This window comes from Balaenoptera acutorostrata, chromosome 3 (genome assembly GCF_949987535.1).
Source record: "Balaenoptera acutorostrata chromosome 3, mBalAcu1.1, whole genome shotgun sequence".
In the NCBI taxonomy this organism is placed as follows: Eukaryota; Metazoa; Chordata; class Mammalia; order Artiodactyla; family Balaenopteridae; genus Balaenoptera; species Balaenoptera acutorostrata.
The window spans coordinates 43,551,726-43,575,796 of record NC_080066.1 but is presented as its reverse complement, the minus strand read 5'-3'; the positions used below and the strand labels follow the sequence as shown (position 1 = coordinate 43,575,796).

General features: G+C 44.5%; 1 non-coding gene across 1 annotated transcript; it reads right to left on the bottom strand.

Annotated features, from left to right (window-relative positions):
• Positions 1–23,323: 23,323 nt before the first annotated feature.
• LOC114235560 (U6 spliceosomal RNA) lies at positions 23,324–23,430 on the bottom strand. Its single transcript, XR_003621712.1, has one exon. It is a non-coding gene; the product is annotated as a U6 spliceosomal RNA (small nuclear RNA).
• Between the last annotated feature and the right edge of the window lie 641 nt (positions 23,431–24,071).

The following is a 24,071-nucleotide window of genomic DNA, read 5'->3' as shown; positions in this document are numbered from 1 at the left end:
TTTGCAAGAGTTTGAGAAGGATGGGGGTTAGCTCTTCTCTAAATGTTTGATAGAATTCACCTGTGAAGCCATCTGGTCCTGGACTTTGGTTTGTTGGAAGAGTTTTAATCACAGTTTCAATTTCATTATGTGTGATTGGTCTGTTCATATTTTCTATTTCTTCCTGGTTCAGTCTTGGAAGGTTATACGTTTCTAAGAATTTGTCCATTTCTTCCAGGTTGTCCATTTTATTGGCATAGAGTTGCTTGTAGTAGTCTTTTAGGATGCTTTGTATTTCTGTGGTGTCTGTTGTAACTTCTCCTTTTTCATTTCTAATTTTATTGATTTGAGTCCTCTCCCTCTTTTTCTTGATGAGTCTGGCTAATGGTTTATCCATTTTGTTTATCTTCTCAAAGAACCAGTTTTTAGTTTTATTGATCTTTGCTATTGTTTTCTTTGTTTCTATTTCATTTATTTCTGCTCTGATCTTTATGATTTCTTTCCTTCTACTAACTTTGGGTTCTGTTTGTTCTTCTTTCTCTAGTTCCTTTAGGTGTAAAGTTAGATTGTTTATTTGAGATTTTTCTTGTTTCTTAAGGTAGGCTTATATTGCTATAAACTTCCCTCTTAGAACTGCTTTTGCTGCATCCCATAGGTTTTGGATTGTTGTGTTTTCATTGTCATTTGTCTCCAGGTATTTTTTGATTTCCTCTTTGATTTCTTCAGTGATCTCTTGGTTATTTAGTAACGTATTGTTTAGCCTCCATGTGTTTGTGTTTTTTACATTTTTTTCCCTGTAATTCATTTCTAATCTCATAGCATTGTGTTCAGAAAAGATGCTTGATATGATTTCAATTTTCTTAAATTTACCGAGGCTTGATTTGTGGCCCAAGATGTGATCTATCCTGGAGAAGGTTCCATGTGCACTTGAGAAGAAAGTGTAATCTACTGTTTGTGGATGGAATGTCTTATAAATATCAATTAAATCTATCTGGTCTATTGTGTCATTTAAAGCTTGTGTTTCCTTAATAATCTTCTGTCTGTATGATCTGTCCATTGGTGTAAGTGAGGTGTTAACGTCCCCCACTATTATTGTGTTACTGTTGATTTCTTCTTTTATAGCTGTTAGCGGTTGCCTTATGTATTGAGGTGCTCCTATGTTGGATGCATACATATTTATAATTGTTATATCTTCTTCTTGGATTGATCCATTGATCATTATGTAGTGTCCTTCCTTGTCTCTTGTAACATTCTTTATTTTAAAGTCTAACTTATCTGATATGAATACTGCTACTCCAACTTTCTTTTGATTTCCATTTGCATGGAATATCTATTTCTATCCCCTCACTTTCAGTCTGTATGTGTCCCTAGGTCTGAAGTGGATCTCTTGTAGACAGCATATATATGGGTCTTGTTTTTGTATCCATTCAGTGAGCCTGTGTCTTTTGGTTGGAGCATTTAATCCATTCACGTTTAAGGTAATTATCGATATGTATGTTCCTATTACCATTTTCTTAATTGTTATGGTTTTGTTTTTGTAGGTCCTTTTCTTCTCTTGTGTTTCCCACGTAGAGAAGTTCCTTCAGCGTTTGTTGTAGAGCTGGTTTGGTGGTACTGAATTCTCTTAGCTTTTGCTTGTCTGTAAAGCTTTTGATTTCTCCATCGAATCTGAATGAGATCCTTGCTGGGTAGAGTAATCTTGGATTTATCCTTTGATCATTATGTAGTGTCCCTCCTTATCTCTTGTAGCAGTCTTTATTTTAAAGTCTATTTTACCTGATACAAGTATTGCTATTCCAGATTTCTTTTGATTTCCATTTGCATGGAATATCTTTTTCCATCCCCTCACTTCCAGTCTGTATGTGTCCCTAGGTCTGAAATGGGTCTCTTGTAGACAGCATATATATGGGTCTTGTTTTTGTATCCATTCAGCCAGTCTGTGTCTTTTGGTTTGGTCATTTAATCCATTTACATTCAAGGTTATTATCGATATGTATAACAATTTTAAATGTTTATGCACCCAACATAGGAACACCTCAATACATAAGGCAAATGATAACAACCATGAAAGGAGAAATCGACAGTAACACAATAATAACACCCACTTACACCAATGGACAGATCATCCAAAGAGAAAATAAATAAGGAAACACAAGCTGTAAATGACACAATAGACTTGATGGATCTAATTGATATTTATAGAACACTCCACCCAAAAGTGGCAGAATACACTTTCTTCTCAAGTGCACATGGAACATTCTCTAGGATAGATCACACTTTGGGTCACAAATCAAGCCTCGGAAAATTTAAGAAAATTGACATCATATCAAACATCTTTTCTGACCACAACGCTATGAGATTGGAAATCAGTTACAGGAAAAAAACTGTAAAAAACACAAATACATGGAGGCTAAACTGTGTGCTACTAAATAACCAAGATATCACTGAAGAAATCAAAGAAGATGTAAAAAAAATACATAGAAACAAATGACAATGAAAACACAACGACCCAAAACCTATGGGACGCAGCAAAAGCAGTTCTAAGAGGGAAGTTTACAGCAATTCAATCTCACCTCAAGAAACAAGAAAAATCTCAAATAAACAATCTAACCCTACACTTAAAACAACTAGGGAAAGAAGAACAAAGAAAACCCAAAGTCAGTAGAAGGAAAGAAATCATAAAAATCAGAGCAGAAGTAAATGAAGTAGAAATGAAGAAAACAATAGCAAAGATCAATAAAACTAAAAGGTGGTTCTTTGAGAAGATAAACAAAATTGATAAACCTTTAGTCAGACTCATCAAGAAAAGAGGGAGAGGACTCAAATCAATAAAATTAGAAATGAAAAAGGAGAAATCACAACTGACACTGCAGAAATACAAAGGATTATAAGAGACTACTACAAACATCTATATACCAATAAAATGGACAACCACAAGGAATGGACAAATTCTTGGAAAGGTACAATTTTCCAAGACTGAACCAGGAAGAATTAGAAAATATAAACAGACCTATCACAAGTAATGAAATTGAAACTGTAATTTAAAATCTTCCAACAAACCAAAGTCCAGGACCAGATGGCTTCACAGGCAAATTCTATCAAACATTTAGAGAAAAACTAACACCGATCCTTCTCAAACTCTTCCAAAAATTTGCAGAGGGGGAAACACTCCCAAATTCATTCTACGAAGCCACCCATTACCCTGATACCAAAACCAGAAAAAGACATCACAGAAAAAGAAAATTATTCATATTTCCTCCCTTCTTACACAAAAGGTAACATACTCTAAACCTTGCTCTGTACTTTACTTTTTCCTCCTGTTAGCAGTGTATCATGGAGATAAACTCACAGCAGTTTTTTTTAAAATTAATTAATTAATTAATTAATTTTTGGCTGCGTTGGGTCTTCGTTGCTGTGTGCAGGCTTTCTCTAGTTGCGGCGAGCAGGGGCTAATCTTCGTTGTGGTGCTCGGGCTTCTCATTGCAGTGGCTTCTCTTGTTGTGGAGCACTGGCTCTAGGCGCCTGGCTTCAGTAGTTGTGGCACACAGGCTCAGTAGTTGTGGCTCCCAGGCTCTAGAGCGCAGGCTCAGTAGTTGTGGCGCACGTGCTTAGTTGCTTCACGGCATGTGGCATCTTCCTGGACCAGGGCTCAAACCCATGTCCCCTGCATTGGCAGGTGGATTCTTAACCACTGCTCCACCAGGGAAGTCCCTCATAGCAGTTTATAGGCAGTTTCCTCATTTCTCTTTATGGTTGTAAAGCTCCCCATTGTTTTGATGTACCAGTGTTTATTCAACCCGTTCCTATGGATGATATTTGGGTCCAGTCTTTTGCTATTACAATACAGTTGCAGTGAAGATCCTTGTGCATGTGTCTTCTTCATATTGTTTGGATAGATTCATGGAAGTGGACTTGCTGGTCAGAGAACAAATGCATGTGTCATTTTGCTTGGTGTTGCTAAATTCCCCTTCATAAGGATTATACCCTTTTGCATTTCGTAGGTGAGGCTTCTCGAGGAAGATGATCAAGAGAGCTGTTGGCCATTATCCTGGGCCCCTAAATACCAGAACATAGAGTTTTTTCCCCCTGGAACATTCCATTTCTTTAAGGAGAAGTTGTCTGATTGTTTGCATGGAGGGAATATGTATTGCTTCCAGGTGCCTGTGTTTCCACATGGGTGTGTGTGAGGCGGGGTGGTCAGGGGATAGTGGCAGTGAGTCCACTGGCTTCTTATGTACACCTTCGATAATACTCTATTTCAGCCTAACATTTCACTTGCACCAAGCATTTCTGAATCCCGAGCCTCTCTAAGTGTCTGCAAGAGAGGCTGAGATCCTCTCAGAGTGTAATGCTGTCTAGGTTGCTCTTGGTTGGGACTTCTACTCATCCAGTAGTTACCCTGGTGTCTCAGTGGGCTCACCATCTTGCAGGATTTTGCTGAAATCTCTTGTCTCTTTGTGTCCCACCTCTTAATCTCTTTTCTATTGAGTGTTTGTATCTTCTAAATTAATTTAGTACCATCTTATTGGCTTGAGGATGGAAAGGAGATGCAGTTGTGGTATTATTTCACCACTGTGATCCAGAAGTGCACCAAAAATGTGTAGAGGGTGATGCTGAAACATTTGCAGGATATGAGGGATAGGATTAGGAAAAGAGAGGATTTTCTAATAAGGGCTTCTTTGGACCATACATTAAGCTGTACTTTATGGTTTCTGAGAAACACAAGTGAAGGATTTGACTTATTTTGAAATTGCTTTTGGTTGCCAGCTGGGTGTATCATTGGCTGGGCCACCCGGCTTCTCAACACATAAAGGATTAATGAACAACTGAGTTAATTCTGAAAATAGAGCAGATTGTATGCTTAAAATTTGGGACCTGCTGAAATGTTTGATTCAGCCATCCTGTTACCTGACATACAGAGGAGGCTTGAATTTTATTATAAAGCAATAAAACAATCCCCCAAACAAAAAACCACAAGGCATCTGCAGAATTGTTACACTTCTGACAATTTGCTTGGACCCCTGCGTATGCCATACATTTTCTCAGACAACTTGCTTCTTCTAAGACTAAGATATGAAATGAATATTTGTCATTATGGACAATGCACGTCTCATTTGCACAGCCAATGATCTAACTACTGTCTATCCAGGGTCATAATTGTATCAGCTGCTGTGCTAGGTACTGGGAACAAGACAGTCCTTGTTGTCAGGGAATTTACAGCCTGGTGGGGGAGGAACTGGAAACAGGCCACAAAGAGATAATTATAAAATGTTGTGATATATGCTATTATAGTGGAATGTACAGAGGAGTCCAGGATTTCATTATCATAGTTAACAATGTACATTTTTATACATGCTCACTTTGACAGTGCATACATTAAAACTGGAGAAGTACAGAGAAAATTGGCTAGGTTCCTGAGCGCAGATGACTTGGAAACTCATGAGGCACATATATTTTTGTGAAGCAGCCTGTTGTGGTGGAAACTTGTCTGTACTTAGTCTCCAAAGGTCTGGGTTTGATCCCCATTTCTACCTTTAGTTTCTATTAAACAAGTCCCTTAACCGTTTCTGGGTGTCAGTTTCCCCATTTTTAAAAACAAGGAGGAAGGTTAAATGATGACTGAAGCCCTTCCATGTTGAACATCCCGAGGGATGAATTCCAACTCTTCCCTGATGTGAACCCAATAGCCTGGTGAGGACATCACTGATCGCATTGCAGAGTTGGGCTAGATGTATCCAAATGACCCACCAGGGTCTTTGTTAGGTGTCAGTGTTAGATACACAAAGTACCTTTCTGGAGGATAAACTTGACAAGTTTAATGGCAGTGGGGTTATGCTGCTCTTCATTTCTGAAGCCAGAGCTGCAAGGCTGTCTGGACCATACACGCAGAGCAGAGAAAGTGCACACTCCCCAATATTCATTGGCCAGGACAGGTTACCAACTCCAGCTTAGGCTGGGGAATCAGTTGGATGTTAAAACATCCTGATCACTCTAAATTTGTGGATGGAGGCTCAAAGAATGGTTGGGAACCTGGTACTCAATATGCTTTAGTCACTTGAAAGATAAAATGTATATTTTGGTTTAAAAAACATTTTTGAAGATTGAGCATCTACCTTGCCCACATCCATGCTCAGGTCTATGGGAAACTTAGAGGTGAACCCAGGTCTATCTCATTTCAAAGTATATGCTCTTAACCATTCCTTAGTAGTCTAGCTGGGGCAGGAATTGAATGATGCTCTCAGTGGAGACTTACTTATTATTTTAAATTGTAGTGAAATACATGTGACATGAAATTTTCCATTTTAATCACTTTTAAGTGTACAGTTCAGTAGTGTTTAGTGCATTCACACTGTGGTGCAAACTGTCTTCAAAACTCTTTTTATCTTGCAAAACTGAAACTCTATATCCATTAAACAATAAATGCCCATTTCTCCCTTCCTCCCAGCCCCTGGCAACCACCATTCTACATTCTGTCTCTGTGAATTTAACTACTCTGGTTACCTCCTGTAAGTGGCATCATACAGTATTTGTCTTTTTGTGACTGCCCCAGTTTCCACACTGCAACAGAGAAGAGAAAAATCTGCAGAGGCAAAGATTGAAGCAAGCACAGTTTTATTTGGCCACTTCTCGAGATCGCTTTTCCACAGGGCTGAATGCCATCAATTCATCATTCCAGGCAGACAGCATGGGGTAAGGACCATCAAATTATTTACTTTATAAGATGTGCCATTATTCCTTCCAGGAACACTGGGGTCCACCTTGTCTTTGACATTGCACATTGTCAAAGTTTTCCATTGGTCAGCCTAGATTTCTGGCTTTTTAAGATTCAGTGTTCTTTCTCCATTTCCCCCCCATTTTTCGTTGACAGATATGCATGAAAATACTAAAGGACAGATGAACATGGTCCAGAGAAGCCAGTATTTCTGGAATAATGATTTAAGGGTATCTGCAGTGGACACTTGATACTCTAGAAATTCTCCTTTAACCCTCTTTCCCATGGCTACTTTGGGAGCTGCCATCCTGGTGCAATGTCACTTTCCCTGTGGCCACAGTGGATTGGTCTAGATTTATCTCCCAAGTTAAGCTGGGCCAGTTTGAGTTCTTTCCCAGAGAATTTCATTGGAGAGGCAGAAAGGACTGACGCTCTCTCTCTGTCTCTCTTTTTTTTTTCATGTGGGCCATTTTTAAAGTCTTTATTGAACTTGTTACAGTATTGCTTCTGTTTTATGTTTTGGTTTTTTGGCCCTGAGGCATGTGGGATCTTAGCTCCCCGACCTACACCCCCGCCCACATTGGAAGGGGGATTGAACCCACACCCCCTGCATTGGAAGGTGAAGTCTCAACCACTGGACCACCAGGGAAGCCCCTGACTCTCTTTTTTGAGGCTTGATTGACAAGTGTCCAATCTGCAAGCTATTGGCAGCTTGGTGGATTAAGGGGTAGAGGGGCTGATCTATAGTGGCCAGAGGGAAAAGAGAAGCCAACATAAGCAAGAAGAGTAGAGGGTATATTTGTCTCCAAGGGCTGCTGTAACAAATTACTACAAACTGTGGAGCTTAAAACAATTGAAATTTATTTTTTCACAGTTGGAGGTTAGAAGTCCAAAATTGAGACGTTGACAGGGCCATACTTCATCCAAAGTTTCTAGAAGAGGACCTTTCCCTTCCTCTCTTCTAGCTTCTGTTGTCAATCCTTGGTGTGTCTTGGCTTGTAGACACATCACTCCAGTATTTCAATCTCTGTCTTCACATGGCATTCTCCACTGTGTGTCTTCACAACGTCTTCTTTCTGTGTCTGTTCTCCATGTCTTCTTATAAGGACACCAGTTATTGGATTAAGGTTCACCCTAACCCAGTGTGACCTCACCTTAATTTTAATTAATCACATCTCAAAGATCCTATTTCCAAATAAGATCACATTCTGAGTTTCCAGGTAGACATGAGCTTTTGGGGACACTACTCAACCCAGTACAGAGTGGGTGTCCTGAGGGCATCTGGAACCTTGATTCCAATGTGTTCACAAGATCAAAACCACACTCCATGCTTTGGGTGTTGTCAGACAGGCCCATATTCTGACAATAAATTCTCATTTGTGTTTAAACCTTGTTCACTTTGGGTGACTGTTACATGCAACCAAAAGAATTTTTAATAAGCATAAAATAATACAGACCCCCATTGTTACAATTCTATTAGCTGCCACTATAAATAAAGTAATAAGATCTTTTTCTATGGGCCCCAGTAGGGGTGGGCGCCATATTAATCAACTTGACCAAGCACACATAGTGTATCACACAGATGCCTGCACGGCCAACCTCAACTCAACCAGTGTAATAGGAGGGTCATAGGCAGGACAAACCCAGGGTGACACCGGGCTCCCGTTCTGCTTCTCTGTGAGTCTCTTGGCTTTGCACCTCTCCATGTGTCTGAACCATTCCTGGGCTGGAGTCCCTATGTGGTCACAGGGTGGCTGAAGCAGGTCCAGGCATCATATTCAGGTACAAAGTTCTGAGGCAGGAAGTGGCCATCTCTCCCTTAGGTCTCTTTATAAGGCCAAGGAGAACTGTCCCAGGAGTCCCCAGCAGGGACAAGTTTTCCACCCCTGGCCCACCCCTCCCCCAAGTGACTTCCCCCACCCCAGTCAAGAGGCCCCTGACCCAGCCCTGCAGATCACAGGAAAACTGGGCTGAGGCTCCCCCTGTAAGGACTGGGTCCAAAGGAGATTCTCTTCCTGCTGCTGGGACTCAATGGCTTCCCACAAATTGACATAACAAGGCCTGGGGTATCATTGTGGTGGCTCATTTAGAGCCTCACTTAGATGGAGACTGACCACAAAGAACAGACAGGTTTGGTGGACCTTTGCATGTAACAGCTGCTTACCACCTGATTTTATGGTGTTAAACCAACTGGCCTGATTGGAATCATCCTTTCAGGCCCTTTTGCCCAGCTGAAAAGGCAGTGAATGGGGCTTCCCTGGTGGCGCAGTGGTTAAGAATCTGCCTGCCAATGCAGGAGACACGGGTTCAAGCCCTGGTCCGGGAGGATCCCACATGCTGCGGAGCAACTAAGCCCCTGCGCCACAACTACTGAGCCTGCGCTCTAGAGCCTGTGAGCCACAACTACTGAGCCCGTGCTCCCTAGAGCCCATGCTCCACAACAAGAGAAGCCACTGCAGTGAGAAGCCTGCGCACCACAACAAAGAGTATCCCCCGCTTGCCGCAACTAGAGAAAGCCCGCACGCAGCAATGAAGACACAACACAGCCAAAAATAAATAAATAAATGAATTAATTAATTTTAAAAACAGGCAGTGAATGGGATTTTCTGCTGAGGGGCCTACATGGAGGGCATCTGAGAGGATCTGGCCAAGGAAAGCAGCTGTTGAGTCCTTCAGGAGGTTGAGGGGTGCATCGTCTGGGTCCTGGTCCATGGACTTACAGCAGGAAAGTGTGCCTTTTCTTTCATAGGTCTCCTAAAACCATCTTTCACAAAGCCACCTCCAAAGTTATGCAGCCATCAGGAAAGCTGACTGAGCTGTTTTTCATCCTTTATGCTACTGACATCAGAGGCACAGATCAGAACACCGGTGGGATGCTACATTCTGGCACTTCCTGCCAAACTTTGCCTATGACACATGGATGGGTGTTTAGGTGTGATCTAAAAAATCTGGTGGAAAGAGCCCTGCGGCCATACGGTACTTGGGGACCATAAGCTTGCCAGGTGTAGCTGATACTGCTGGCTGCCCACTCGACATGCATTTCTCGCCCACCCCCCTCCCTCTTTGGATTCAGAACACGCATCTGTCCTCCTTCACTCAGCTTTGGGTTTCAAGGGGTGTTCATCTCAGCCCCAGCCCAAGGGGAAAATCCTGATAGGTCCAAGTCAGTCATGGGTTTCCAAACCCTTTGTTGGTGATGTGTGTAGGTACGGGCATATGGCATATTTTGGGCCAAAAAGACTTGAGAGAACATCTGCTGGGGACTCCTGGGACAGTTATAAAGATGTAAAGGAGAGATGACCCCTTCCTGCCTCACACTCCATCCTAGACATTTCCTGCCACTCAGGAAAAGAGAGAGACTTTTCTATTGATCTCATGGAATCATCCTAACTGCCAATGATATGGCCGTACCGCCCTTAACCCCGCCCCACCAGTTTGCATTTAAGGAGCCTGAGGTTCAGACAGGATGAGAGGTATACCCACTTCACACTGCCAGCGAATGAATTCAGAGCCCATGCGAGTCCTGAGGGAACGGGACAGGAGAGACAATCATGTGATGAAAGAGGAAGGTCAAGGGAGACCTGGATCCCTACTTGGGAGGGCAGGCTGAGTGGTCCCCGAAGGAGAGGATAGCCTGGGGGCACAAGAGTTAGCAGGCGGCATTGCACTGGGAGGACAGAGGGGCAAGGAGGTAAATGGCGCCCTCCGATGTTCGTTTCTGGGAAAACATGGCACCACCAAGGGTGAGCTCTCTCACCAGAGCAGCAGAGCCAGCTGGCTGGGATGGCAGACAGGTGGGGAACGGTTCTCGGGAAGCAGGAAAGCACTAGGGGATGCTGGGAAGTGGGCGGAGTCTGGGTTGCAGTTACCTGCGGATGGGGGATGCAGTACTGGGAGGGGGAGGGGAGTCATGGCCGGGAGGAAGCCAGGCATGGTCAGGAAGATAAAAGCATGCATCAGATTTAAGGAGTGAGGCAAGGACGGACTGGGAAAAGGAACAGTGAATTGGAGGCCCAGTTGAGGAAGAGTTGGGCCAGCCAAGAGGTGAAGGCTCGTCACGGGGGTCGTGGAGGCTGCTTGAAACCCCCTCAGTACCCTGAGCAGCTCACAGAGGAGGGTCCCCTTTGCATGTTTAATTTGAAGAGGTCTCATGATCTGGGGATCCAATTCTCCATTTTATAGCCAACTCTGGGGGGTTGGGGTGGGCAATAGGGCAGGATCCCAGGGGCTCCCCCACGTGGAGATTCCACATATGTACAGACGTGAGCCTGTGCTGACCCCATCCCTTCCCCCACGTGGGAACTCTAGGGAGAGCTGGTGGGGTCTTTGGGCCTAAGAAGGCTGGCTTCCCTTATGTTTGAAGCGAAACAAAGAACCTCTGGGCCAGATGGAAACTCAGTTCCTTTTCTGGCATGGCCAAGGGACACCTTTAATTGCAAATTTCAAGACCACCCCTTGATGGAAATTGCAACGAGGCCAAGACCGTATGGGAACATTTCTTGATGGAAATGAGCATCTGTTCTCTATAAGAAATGCAAATGACGCTTAATTGCTCCTTCAGAGGGATGTGTTCCGCCCCCAGCACGCTGCCCACAGGCAGGGTAATCTGACGACCCTTCAAGGTCATCAGCTCCGTACCCACTAGACTGAGGCAGCACAAACCACATTGGACCAGGCAGCGCCCTCTGTTGATGGTCCATCCAAATACTCAGGGTACAGAAGGGGACCAATGCCTGCTGGGTTCCTACCACGTTTCAGGTTCTGGGCAAGACGTTATCATTTCATTTAATGTGGGCAACCCCCCCTGTAGGATCTGCTGCTTTAGAGACAAGGAATCCAAAGCTCAGAAAATGTATGTCGTTTGCCTGACGTCATATACTATGTGGTGGGACAGAAGCACAGGCAGGACTGACGGTGTGAAAAGCCCCACAGTGTGCTCTAATATTTATTGAGTGCCTAGGTCATGTCTTTAGCAAACATTCTCTTATTCTGTCTGTCTCTCTCCCTTCTCACTTTCCTGTGAATGGCTGAATAAAGGGGGTCTGCAGAGGCAAGCAGTATTCCTTCATAATGAACACCTCATTTCCTTCCCAAAACGTTAGGGATGTCTTACACAAAGAGCACGTACAATAGGACAGGCAAAATGAAACAGAAAAGGGTTAAGAGAAAGCAGCCATTCCCTGCAGGAAGATGAGGGATAAGAATTTCTGCATTATCATCACCATCATTAGATTTGACGGCGCTGGAGTCAAGAATACTAAACCTTGTACTTCACAGGCTCCAAGGAGCTCATACGGCAGCTCAGCACAAGTCCTGGCTCCGGAGTCAGCTCATCTGTAAAATGGGATGATAGTTCCTCTCTCAGGGGTTTGCTGCCAGAGTTAATGAGCTCATGTTTTTAGAAGAGCATCTGGCCCACAGTAAGTGCTTAATAAACACTAGCTGTTATTACTTTTCAAGATCTTACAGTTAGCCCTGCTCAGGGTTTGAAAACTCCCTGGAGGTCCTGGGGTGTGGTGTGGTTACTGCTTTTGCTTCTGCAACCAGAGACACTAGAGCTTTTATCTTTTATACACAGCAAGATAGGCTGCCTACAAGATATTTGAAAACTACCTTGGATTATAGGAGTCATATAACCTCTTTGAGCTCCCAGAAACCGTAGGGAATTTTTCTTACTTAGGCAGTGTTACGGACTGAATTGTATCCCCTCCAAATTCATATGTTGAAGCTTTAACCCCCAGCATCTCAGAATGTGACCGTATTTGAAGATGAGGTTTTAAAAGAGGTGATTAAGTTAAAATGAAGCTATTAGGGTGCACCCCAATCCAGTAGGACTGGTGTCCTGGAAGAGACACCAGGGACGATTGTGCACGAGAGTGACTATGTGAAGAAGCAACAAGAAGGAGGCTGTCTGCAAGCCAAGGAGGGAGAACTCAGAGGAAACCAAACTGCCAATACCTTGATCTTGGACTTGCAGCCTCCAGAACTGTGAGAAATGAATGTCTGTTGTTTCAGCCACCCAGTCTGTGGTATTTTTTCTGTGACAGCCCTAGCACACTAAGACATAGCACATCTTCAGTGCCTAGAAGATGTCTGGCATGAAGTAGATGCTCAATTAATCCATGCCGAATTGGATGCAACCTCATTTTCCTTTTCTATGAAATGCACAAGAACTCCTGGGTTCCAGGACTCGTGACCCCTATAAGAGAGACACCCTCCAGGAAAGTGTCTCATGCATGTTCAGAGTCTCTGTGCAGATGCTCTGGAAAGTGGGCGTGAGACCCTCGATTGCTCCACTGTCCTGGGTTCTTCTCTACCCCCTACCCTCCCACCTTGGGTATGTTGCCTGGCTGAGGAGAGGAAACCAAGTCTTTCAGGAAAAGTAGACCCTGGCTGTGGCAAGGAAGCCAGAGGGAGTGGCAGGTGGGGCAGGAAGTGAGAGGAAAGGGTCAGTGTGCTCAGAGCGGGTAAATGGGAAAAGAACCTCCAGCTGGCTCTCAGGAGAACGGGCAGATGTCCCTGGCTGGTGCAAAATGCGATCGTGCTAAAAGAAGGGACTTTGTACCAGCTGCTCCCCACCTCCCCAGCTTCATCCCACTGGCCACAGTTTGCAGGAGAAGAAATCATGGCATTGAGGTTACTGCTCGTGATGCTACTCAGGGGTTTTCCTGGAGCTTTGAAGACTCTGTACTCAGAATGTCATTCCCCAGGGACTTCCCTGGTGGCGCAGTGGTTGGGAATCCACCTGCCAATGCAGGAGACATGGGTTCGAGCCCTGGTCCGGGAAGATCCCACATGCCACGGAGCAACTAAGCCCATGTGCCACAACTACTGAGCCTGTGCTCTAGAGCCGGCGAGCCACAACTACTGAGCCCGCGTGCCTAGAGCCCATGCTCTGCAACAAGAGAAACCACCTCAATGAGAAGCCCGTGCACTGCAAGGAAGAGTAGCCCCCGATCACCGCAACTAGAGAAAGCCCATGTGCAGCAACGAAGACACAACGCAGCCAAAAATAAAGAAATTAATTAATTAATTAAAAAAAAAAAAGAATGTCATTCCCCAGAGGAAGGTTGTGGGGATGTTGGCGGTCAGGGTGGATTGGATACATAGGCCTCTCCTCCCCTTGTTTGCCCTGAGGAACAGAATACTTCTGTCTTACCGATGAAACAACCAAAGCTCAGAGACGTTAAGTGACTTGTCTAGGTCACACAGCTAGGAATTTCAACCAAGTCTGGATGAAACCAAAGTCTGGGCATTTGTTTTCTGGACACAACACAGCATTGCCCGCTCTCAGACCCACAGGTTTGTATTCTGTTTATCAGGCTCTCCCTTCATGGATAAAAACCACTCATAGAGTGAAGGCAAACCCACTTCCTCCATCCTCATGGTCTGCTCTGGGGCTCCCTGGACTGCCGCATCATGTGGATTCTAGGCATTGAGCTCCCTGGCCCCAGACAGCAGAGATTCGGAGAAATACAGAACTCATGGGCCACAGGGAGTCACCTGTCCACCTGTCCGTGATTGTGAAATGGGGCCACATTTATGCTGATGCCCAAATGACAGAGACCTCAGGCCGCTTATCTCCCCAAACAAGAATGTTATCTGCTCTCCTCGGCCCGCCCCGTCCAAGTGCCTCCGGTCATTTTGGGGAGACTCAAAGGGAGCTTCACTGGTGCCCAGGCTGTCAGGGGTGCCGCCACTCAGCGTCCACCCCTTTTCCCTTTCCTATTCTGGTTTCCACTTGCCCACTCCTTGCAGCTTTCCTGCTGTGAATTGTTAACCATGTTATGGTTATAACCATGTCATTATTAATCATGAAAGCGCACCACCTGAACACTGATGTTTGTGCCAATGTCTGTGCCATTGGGGCTCATCCACTGCCCGGAAGGTCCTCGTTCATTGGCAGAATCTCACAGTGACTCTCACGGGGATACTTGGAGCTCCCACCTCAAAGGTCTTGTCCAGAGGGCTAGGTGGGCACAGGTGCTCTGCCATTCTCCCATTAACCTCCAACCTCCTGATGGCATCTAGCTATAATCACACCCCCTCCCATGGCTGATCAGTGGATACAAAGAAATCTTAGGGGACACATTGTTATGGTCTACACAGGTCTCCAGAGTTTTTTAAAATTGCACATTCCTATCAGTACATCTAAGAATCATGTACCCCTACAAGATGCCGATCTGTTTATTCATGTGTCACATACACATAGCACTGCATTTATATATAACGTGCATTAAAACCGTGCACAAAGTAGAAACGTACAAGGATGGTGTTTCTTCATAAATTAGAAACATTTATGTATTTCTGCGCTATGTCCATGAAAACCATATGTAAAAATAGAAATGTAAAGGGAAGATGTAGAATAAATATAAAAAGTTCTTATCTTTTCTTCCCCCCCACCCCCCATGCATCTGTTCCCCTCTGCACCCCAGGTGCATGCACCTCATTTTAGAGATTACACTCTGTCCACATCTGCACGCTTACTAGACGCCCATTTCACACGCACGATTCACTCAAGCTGCTGCTTCTCTCTGTTTTATGCATCAGATCAGAAGTCAGGCTCCAAGAGGCTGAGTCCTCTGGGACCCAGTGAGGAAGTCTGGAGCCTGAGGTTGACTCCTGCTCAGGTTGCTCTAACAAAATACCTTAGACCGGGTGGCTTAAAGAACAGACATTTATTTTCCATACTTCTGGAGGCTGCAAGTCCAAGATCAAGGTGCCAGCAGGGCTGGTTTCTGCTGAGGCTTTTCTCCTTGGCTTGTAGACACCTGCCATCCCACTGTGTCTTCACATGGGCTTTTCTCTGTGCCTGTGCATCCCAGGTGTCTCTCCCTCTTATAAGGACACCAGTAATATTGGATTAGGGCCCCACCATTATTACCTCATTTAACCTTATTACCTCTTTAAAGACCCTGTCTCCAAATACAGTCACATTCTAAGGTACTGGGGATCAGGGCTTCGATGTATGAATCTAGGGGCCAATTCAGTCCACAACAATTCCTAAGCCTGCGTTCTCTGAGTCATTAGGCTGCCCTGCTTGACTGGTCTGGGTGTGTGACCTGGGAGCACTCACCCAGAGGGTATGCTTGCTCTGACCCCCCAGGGGGCAGCTCCAGCAGCATCTCCATGCTCCCAGTGGGAGCTCCTTCATGCCCACTTTCAGGGTGCTGCTCCACCAATTCTTCTGCCTGGGATGCCCTTCCCTCTGTTCTCAACAGCCCCCTTCCACCCCACCTCCCCCATCTCCACCTATCAGTGTCCTATCTGTCCTTCCAGCAGACTCAAGTGCTTCTCCTCCATGAAGCCACCCACAGACAAGCAGGCTGAGTCCTGCACCGGTTTGCCCAGCTGAGAGGATGAGGAGAAGAATGGTGTTAAAAGCCAGCTTGCTCCTTGTTTGCCAAACCCCGGGCCTGTTACCCAGTCCATCCTCCTGTGTGGCTTGCTGTACGACAGGCCGATAAATTAAGAAATGAGTTGCTGGGGCAAGGAATGGCGACTTTATTTGGAAAGCCAACCGACTGAGAAGATGACACACTAGTGTCCCAAAGAGCCATCTTCCCTAAGTTAGAATTCAGGCTTCTTTTATACTAAAAGGGGAGGAGGGGAAAAGTCCTGGTTCCAATCAGACTCCGGATGGGAAGGAGGGTTTGTGTTCATTTCTTCCCACCTACAGCCAATCACAGGTGGGCCTGGTCAGGAGGTTTCCTGGGAGTCAAACAAAGGTATTTTCGCTTAACATGCATTACCTGGGAGGCAGCGGTTCCCAGAGATGGGCTATTATGTATAATTCAAGCTTGTAGGCAACATCCTTGTAATAGAGTACAAAGGTTCTTCCCTATCACAGACCCAGGGTGCTGGGCCTGTCAAGGTGGACTTCTTCCAATGTGCACCAAGACTCTTGTGGGCTAGGAGGGCCCTGAAACCTTGCAAGAAATGATTTTTCTCTCTCTTTTTTCATTTCCATAGAATTTTATGGCACCTCTTATACACAGCTGTATCAGGTGTTTTGCACTTGAATCATCTTCCTGCCTGGGTGAGTTCTGAGCATGCAGGGATTCTATTTGTCTTATCTGTGTCAGTACGGTAAGTCTTTTCCCTGTGTCTAGTACAGGAAGTCCCCTAAATACAAACCTTCAAGCTGCGAACTTTCAAAGATGCGAACATGCGTTCCATCAACGTCAGACGTGAGTGACATTGCAGCTTGCCCTCCGTCTCCTATTGCTGACGATCCTTCAGCTCTACCATCTCCCACCTCCTCTCCCTCCTCCAGTCAGTAACTCTTCTTGCCTGTTCACTCGATGCCAGCCCTTGGATGCCAGCTGTTGTACTGTACTACTCTACTTTTCAAGGTACTGCACTGTAAGATTGAAAGTGTTTATTTTTTGTGTGTGTTTATTTTTTATGTATTATTTGTGTGAAAAGTATTATAAACCTATTACAGTACAGTACTATAGAGCCAATTTTGTTAGTTGGGTACTTAGGCTAACTGGGATTTAAGAACAAATTGAACTTACAAACACGCTCTTGGAATGGAACTCGTTCGCATGTAGGGGACTTACTATACTTTGTCATTCATTCGCTCACTCACTCCATACATATTCTTGAAACTCAATTGTGTTAATTCAATTCAAGTTTGTTTAATGAACGTGTGAGTGAAATGTTCCCTCTGGAGCTCGTGTTCTTCCCGTGTCCCGCCTCCCCAATCCTATCTGCTCTTCCAGTCAGTCTCCAGGATTAGACCCCTCCCATGGAGCTGGCCTCAGGTGTGGGCGGGCAGGCAGAGTCTGAGGTGAATGAACGTGGCCATGCCCAGGGGCTCCTCTGGCCTCTTCGTGACCCTCAGGTGCACGCTTTCCCCAAGCTGACCCGCCCTCCTCTAGGAGCACTCCCTCCTACTGCTCCACCCACCCTTCCCACCTCCTAGAGTAGTCAGTTTGGAGCAGGTGAGCTAGATAGAGCCTATACAGTCCCTTGTTCCTTCAAAGGGTGGGCAGAAACTTGTGGGAGTGGGAGCCACCCCTTAAAGAAAGGAAATAGGCAGAGACGTCTTGGGGTGGGATCCTAGCTAGGAACAGATGCACCTCAGCTGTGACTGGGAGTTACTAGGAACTACCCCCAGCTGCTAGCCTTGGGTTGGGGGTCGGGGGTTGGGGGGAGCCGGGGGGGGAGAGAGGGAGAGAGGAGAATTGCACTCTGAGTTAATAGAAGTGTGTTAAAGTTCCCCCATCACTCCCACCCTCCTCCCCAAAACCAATCAAAAAACAAACCAATAAGGAAATTGATTTTGTTCAAGCCATTGCAATAGGTAGAGTACCCCAGATCCAAAGAGAGTAGAAAAGTCCCTTAAACTTATCTAGGAAGGAGCAGACAATTTATCCACGGGATAATTGTACAGTCAGTGTTGTTTTGTAATTGGGGAGTTTCAGTCAACCAGACAGGAAATGTTCACCTCTGTGTCTAGCTAGTTTCAGGGGGACCAATAGTTTGGGCAATCACTTCTGAGACAAAGAACAGGAGGTTGGAGGGACTGTGTCTGGACTCATCACAGGTAATTAGGGGGGTGTCTGCGAGTCTTATGAGGAGTCATGAGAGAGAGTGGACCGCAAGTCTTATCTAAGTCACATGGGGAAGGTGGTCCTTTGTGGTAAGCTGTTTCCCAGAATGCAAAAGGATAGGCAGACTTTGGAACACATGGGTTTGGGGGGGTTTCTTCACCATCTTTGTTTGTTGGAAGAACAGGGCTTGGGTAAAGTTCAAATTGTCAAATTCTCCCAGTGACCTTGCCTGAAGGGTGTTATCAGACTAATTTTATAACAGGCTTGGTAGGATTGAATAAGACCCCCTAGGTCTCTTCTCAGAAGTGCTGGGAAATCAATCTAACTGGGAAGAAGTAGGGGTGGGAGAACTTAGGTCTCAAGAGACCAGTGGTCTGAGGGACTCTTTTCTCTCTGCTTCTGAGGAGAGGGTGCTGGGGAGAAAGTTCCGTGTGGTGTTGGAGATGGGGAGGGGAGGGTGTTATTAGGAGCAGACTATGAAAGAGGGAATTTGCAGAAATGATGGCTTAGGTTGACTTACCTGCACATTTGTTTGAATTCTCCATTGACTTCACGCTCTGTAGTCTTTTCCTTCATTAGCAAGTAATTTTACCGAGAAATGGAATGAAATTTCAGTGCAAGAAATCATTTCTTGCCAAAGGAGCTGTAAAAAATTAATAAACAGAAACCTCAATTAAAATAGAGTCCGGAGACCAGAGAGGGGAGCTCTCAGGCTCTGCGAAGAAGAAAGAACTCACTCTTCTTGCCTGCAGGAGCACAGCCAATGAGAGACAGTCATAACTCAGTCAATGAAAAGCCATAGACTCTGTTTACAGCCCTCCCACTTCCTTTTCCCTCTATAAAAGAGTGCTCCTCTCTGTTTTTGCTGGGGACTTGCATGTGGCTCACCGTGGTTGCAGACCCTGAACTGCAATTCTTTGATGATCCTAAATAAACCCATTTTTGCTGGAGAAATAACTGGCAGCCTATTTGTTTTACGTCAATGGGGCATAAAATCTCTGAATCTTAAATCAGACTTGAGAGAGTTTGGACTTGAGGGAGGATTCAAAATGGGTTAGAAAGAAGCTTATAAAGGCCATTTGTCAACAGGCATCAGACACCTTGGATATTTGCACATCCTTCCACACTTTCATTTCTAGGAATTTATCTGAAAGAATTAATCAGATAATGTTCAAAGATGCTCGTAGTGAGGGAACTACACCAGCATTGTTTATACTAATGAAGAATTAGAAGTCCAATAACAGTTTGCTAAATAAATTATAGAAACATCAACATAATAAAAATATGTGACCATTAAAAAGAGAGCATGGACGTATATTTGTCTATGCAGTGTGGTGTTTATTTGTTCCTCAGTTGAAAACTAGGCAATGTGTGGAGCACAGCCACCTGGGTTAGCTGATTCTGATTCTATGGGGTTCTTCACCTTTCATGGCCTTTGGGCTATTTTGTATCTCCACAACTGATAGCAATGCAAATAATTCTTTATAGACATGCAACTAAATTCTGTCTGGCGGAGGTTCATTTGACTAGCTCCTCCCCAGTGGAAGAAGCCACTTTTGTGTTCATTTGTAAATCCATTTCAGTATTCCTCATCTATAAATGTCTCTGCTTTCTTGACTCCTCTTTTGTAACCTCTTAATTGTTCCCTCCTTAATAATGAATTAAATAAAAATTTTAACGTGTTCATTTTATATATGTAGGAGAGTCATAATTTCTTCTTTAAAAAATTATCCTTTAACCATTGAAAGGTACTTGTGATCATTATTAAATAATAAAAACAAGTTACAAATAGTGTATCTTATATCGTTCAAAGAAAAATGGCATGTTTTAAATCGATGCACAGAAATAAAAAGTTCAGTGCAGTACACACCAAAATGTAGGAGTGTTTATCTCAGGATGGGTTCATGGATGAATTTGTCTTCATGCTCATCTTATTTCTTAGGCCTAACATGTATTATTGTGAATAAAAGTATTTAAACACCAAAGAAGCATTAATCAAAATCTGGGACATACCAGCCTTTCTAACCAAATTCCCTTGGGATTCAGATCTCCCCTTCTCCCAATCTGGCAAGTCTAAAGTCAGGAGGTAACTTTTCTGGCATAACCCTGCTTCCCTTCTAGGGGAGGATAAGGTGGCTGACATTTAAGAAGCCCCAAGGAACATTTAGGGCTGGGGCTCCCTTCGGGGCTACACGCCCAGAGGCTCTGGGTTGGTCTGTTGGGTGGGGACACGGGGTAGAGGCTTCTGAAGATAATATTTGAGACTTTTAGGCTGTGACTACGCAAAAAAGAAAATCTGAGGCAACTACTGGTTTGTATAGAGTGGCTTTGAATGATTATGATTGAAAAATACCAAGGGATTGATAATTTATGCCTAAATCTCCGGTGGCTAGGGTACCAGATAGTCTCAGAAAGTGCTTTCATTAGAGGGAGCTGTGGATGGTTTGAGCTGAGGAAGGGTTCAAGGTTAACACTCCCCACCCCCTTCCCCAGTCCCACAGGAAGAAGCTGGTGGGCAGACCTGGGCGGGGTGGGCAGTCTCCTTGCAGTTGCTGGGTGAGGTCGCCGGAAGCCACCACAAGGTGCTATCTCAGCCCAGGGGACACAGCTACTCTGAGTCCCTTTGCTGGAAAGGGGTGGGGTAGGGAGGAAAGTTGTCCCCCGAAAAGCTGCTCTCCCCTCGGAGAACCAGGAATTCCCTGGGCAGTCTCTACCAGGAGTGAAATGTAGATCCTTTGCACTTCAACTCCTGTTCTATTTTCAGACTGATTCATAACTAAAACATGAAATAAGTGATGGAAGGCATGGAGCACTGTCTGACACTTGCTCAACGCGCGTTACCTTCTTCCCTCCCTCCTTCTCTTCTTCATCAGAATCTGCGGGGCCAGACTGTAGGCGCTGACTCTCAGACTGTCCTGTCTGAAGGGCTGTTTTCTGCAGGTAATTACAGAGGCGGCGGGTCCCTGGGCTGATTCTGCTCGAGGGAAGGAACCTGGCTTCCGGCCGCGCTGTCCACGCCGCCTTTCGAGCTCTGGACGCCACGAGCCCGCCCTCTGGCGGCGACTGCCCCGCATGTTCTCAAGCGGCCAAGGCTCCGCCCCACCGGGGCTTCACTGCAAAACTTCGTTCCTGACGCCTGGTCACTGTCACCGCAGTGGACACACGTCCCGCTTTGGACCGAATTACTCGGCAGGACTGCAAGATGACTTGCTAACGCCATCAGACAAGAAAGGAGAGCACGTGAAGCTGGAGAGGGAGGGGAGAAGCATTTGCAAATTCCTTAAAATTCAAGTGGTACCTCTCCCCTATTCCTCAAGATGTTATTACGAAAAGTTTTAAAGATACCTAAAAGTTCAAAGAATTTTACAGTGAACAGACATATATCTATCACCCAGATTCGTCCATTAACATTTTATTCTACTTGTTTCAGTGCATATCTACCCATCACCCACCCTCTCTCTCCACCCATCAAAACAGCTTATTTTTCTGATGCATTTCAAAGACACTTCCCTCTAAACATCTCAGCCCTCAGTTTTTAAAGAAACACATGGAAGAGGTTGCTAATATTTATTTTCCTGCACAGTACATTTCTATTTTCATGTTTTGTTCTTATAACCCTGTGAATGAGTTATTTATTCATTAAACTGAGATATAATTGACATATAACATTATTTTAGTTTCAGGTGCACAACATAATGCTTTGGTATTTGTGTATTTGTATATATTGTGGAATAATCACCACCCTAAGTCTAGTTAACATCCATTACCACACACAGTGACAACTTTTTTTTTTCTTGTGATGAGAACTTTTGAGATCTATTCTGGTAGCAACTTTCAAATATACAATGAGGTAGGAATTTTTAATCCCATTTTACAGGTGTGGAAACTGAGGGTCAAGATGGGTGAGTAATTTGATGGAGCTGTGATTCAATCTATGTCTTTCACAGCAGACGTCCTCCCCTCCCTAACTTTGATGGCTTCACATTTTACTTGGAATAAAAGCAGAACTTCTCATGCACACGGCCATCCAGGACCCTGCACTGTCTGTCCCCTTCCTCCCTCACCAAAGCAGTCCAGTCTGCTTGGAGATGCATTCTCAGACCACTCTGTCTGAAGTTACCTCTCCCAGGGATGCTTTATTCTCACCATATTTTATTTCTTTCTTAACACGTTTCACAATTAGGAATTACCTTGTTTTTACATTTGTTTGCTCATTATCTGATTCTCCGAGGAATGTAAGGATCTCCAGTACCTAGAACTGGGCCCAGAATGAGTCAGTGCTGAAGGAATATATTCATTAAGTGGATGAATTCAGAATTCTGCTCAGCTCACTTAGTTGCTAAGTCTCTAAGATATGAGATCTTGGGACATTAGGGTGTCAGGCCTACAAGCACTGCTGCCATCTTGCTTCTGGTCTGAAGAAAGAGCTAGCCCAGGGAAGGGTAGACCCGAGCAGGAGGTCTGACTGGACCTCCTGGTCTCCACTGTCCTTCAGGACTTGCAGTTTTGTGAGAGTATTTTCAGTTATTTGCAGCTGAAGTCATCCTTTGCTGTTAGCTGACCACTTACCATGTACCCTCACTTTGCTTAGCATTTTAGAAATAGTATTTCTAGGCTTTGTAACATTTGAGGCTGGCATCAGCCCCAAGGGTGCCCTTGTGACAATTAGTAGCAGAGACCCCCCTCTGAGCAGATGTAGCCGTGGGTCCCACTCACCTCTGCCCAGGATGTCCCTGGTGAAGGCGCAGTCTGAACCCCATCACGAGGTAGCATAGGCGCCATTGCTCCCGTTTTGCAGTGAGGAGACCCAGGGTCAGAGCGGAAGTGACTTGCCCAACGTCACAGGGTTTAGCCACAGGCAGAGCTGGGCATCAAACTGTGTCTTTCAAAAGCTCATACCAACTTTTGAAAACAATATTTAGTTTTGACTTTAAATGACACGTTTGAATAGAATGAAATAAAACCAAAATATAAACATTTAAAATTGAGCTGCGTTGCTGGATTCTTTCCTCAGGCAAAGCCTACCGAAATGTTTTCAGTATTTAATTTTTTTTTTGGCTTCGACAATAGACAAAATATGGAATGTGTCATAGATGTGCGTGTCACTCTTGCACAGGGGCCGTGATAATGTTCCTTGTATTGTTCCAATTTTAGTATATGTGTGGCTGAAGCGAACACAGTATGGGTTTTTAAAAAAAGGCTTATTGAGATATAATTCACACACCATGCAGCTTACTCATTCCAAGGGTACAATTCAGTGACTTTCGGTATATACACAGAGTTGTGCAACCACCACCATAGTGAATTTTAGAATTTTAGAATTTCATCACTCCAAAAATAAACCTTGTACCCCTTAGCCCAGTCTTCCCTCCCCCTGGCCCCTGGCAACCACTAATCTGCCTTCTGTCTCTAGAGAGTTGCCTGCTCTGGACATTTCACATAAATGGGGTCACACACCACGTGGTCCTTTGTGACTGGCATCCTTCACATAGCATAAGGATTTCAAGTTCATCCATGTGTAGCTTGTATCCGTACTTCATTCCTTTTCATAGCTGAATAATATTCTATTGTATGGGTATATCACATCTTATCTATTCATTCATTGGTTAGTGGGCATTTCGTGTGTTTCCACTTTTTTGGCTATTATGAATAATGTTGCTATGAACATTCATGCCCAAGTTTTTGTATGGACATATGTTTTCATTTCTCTTGGGTACATACCTAGGAGTGAAATTGTTGGATCATATGATAAATCTATATTTAATCATCTGGGGAACTTCCAGATGGTTTTCCAAAGTGGCTTCACCATTGTATGTTCT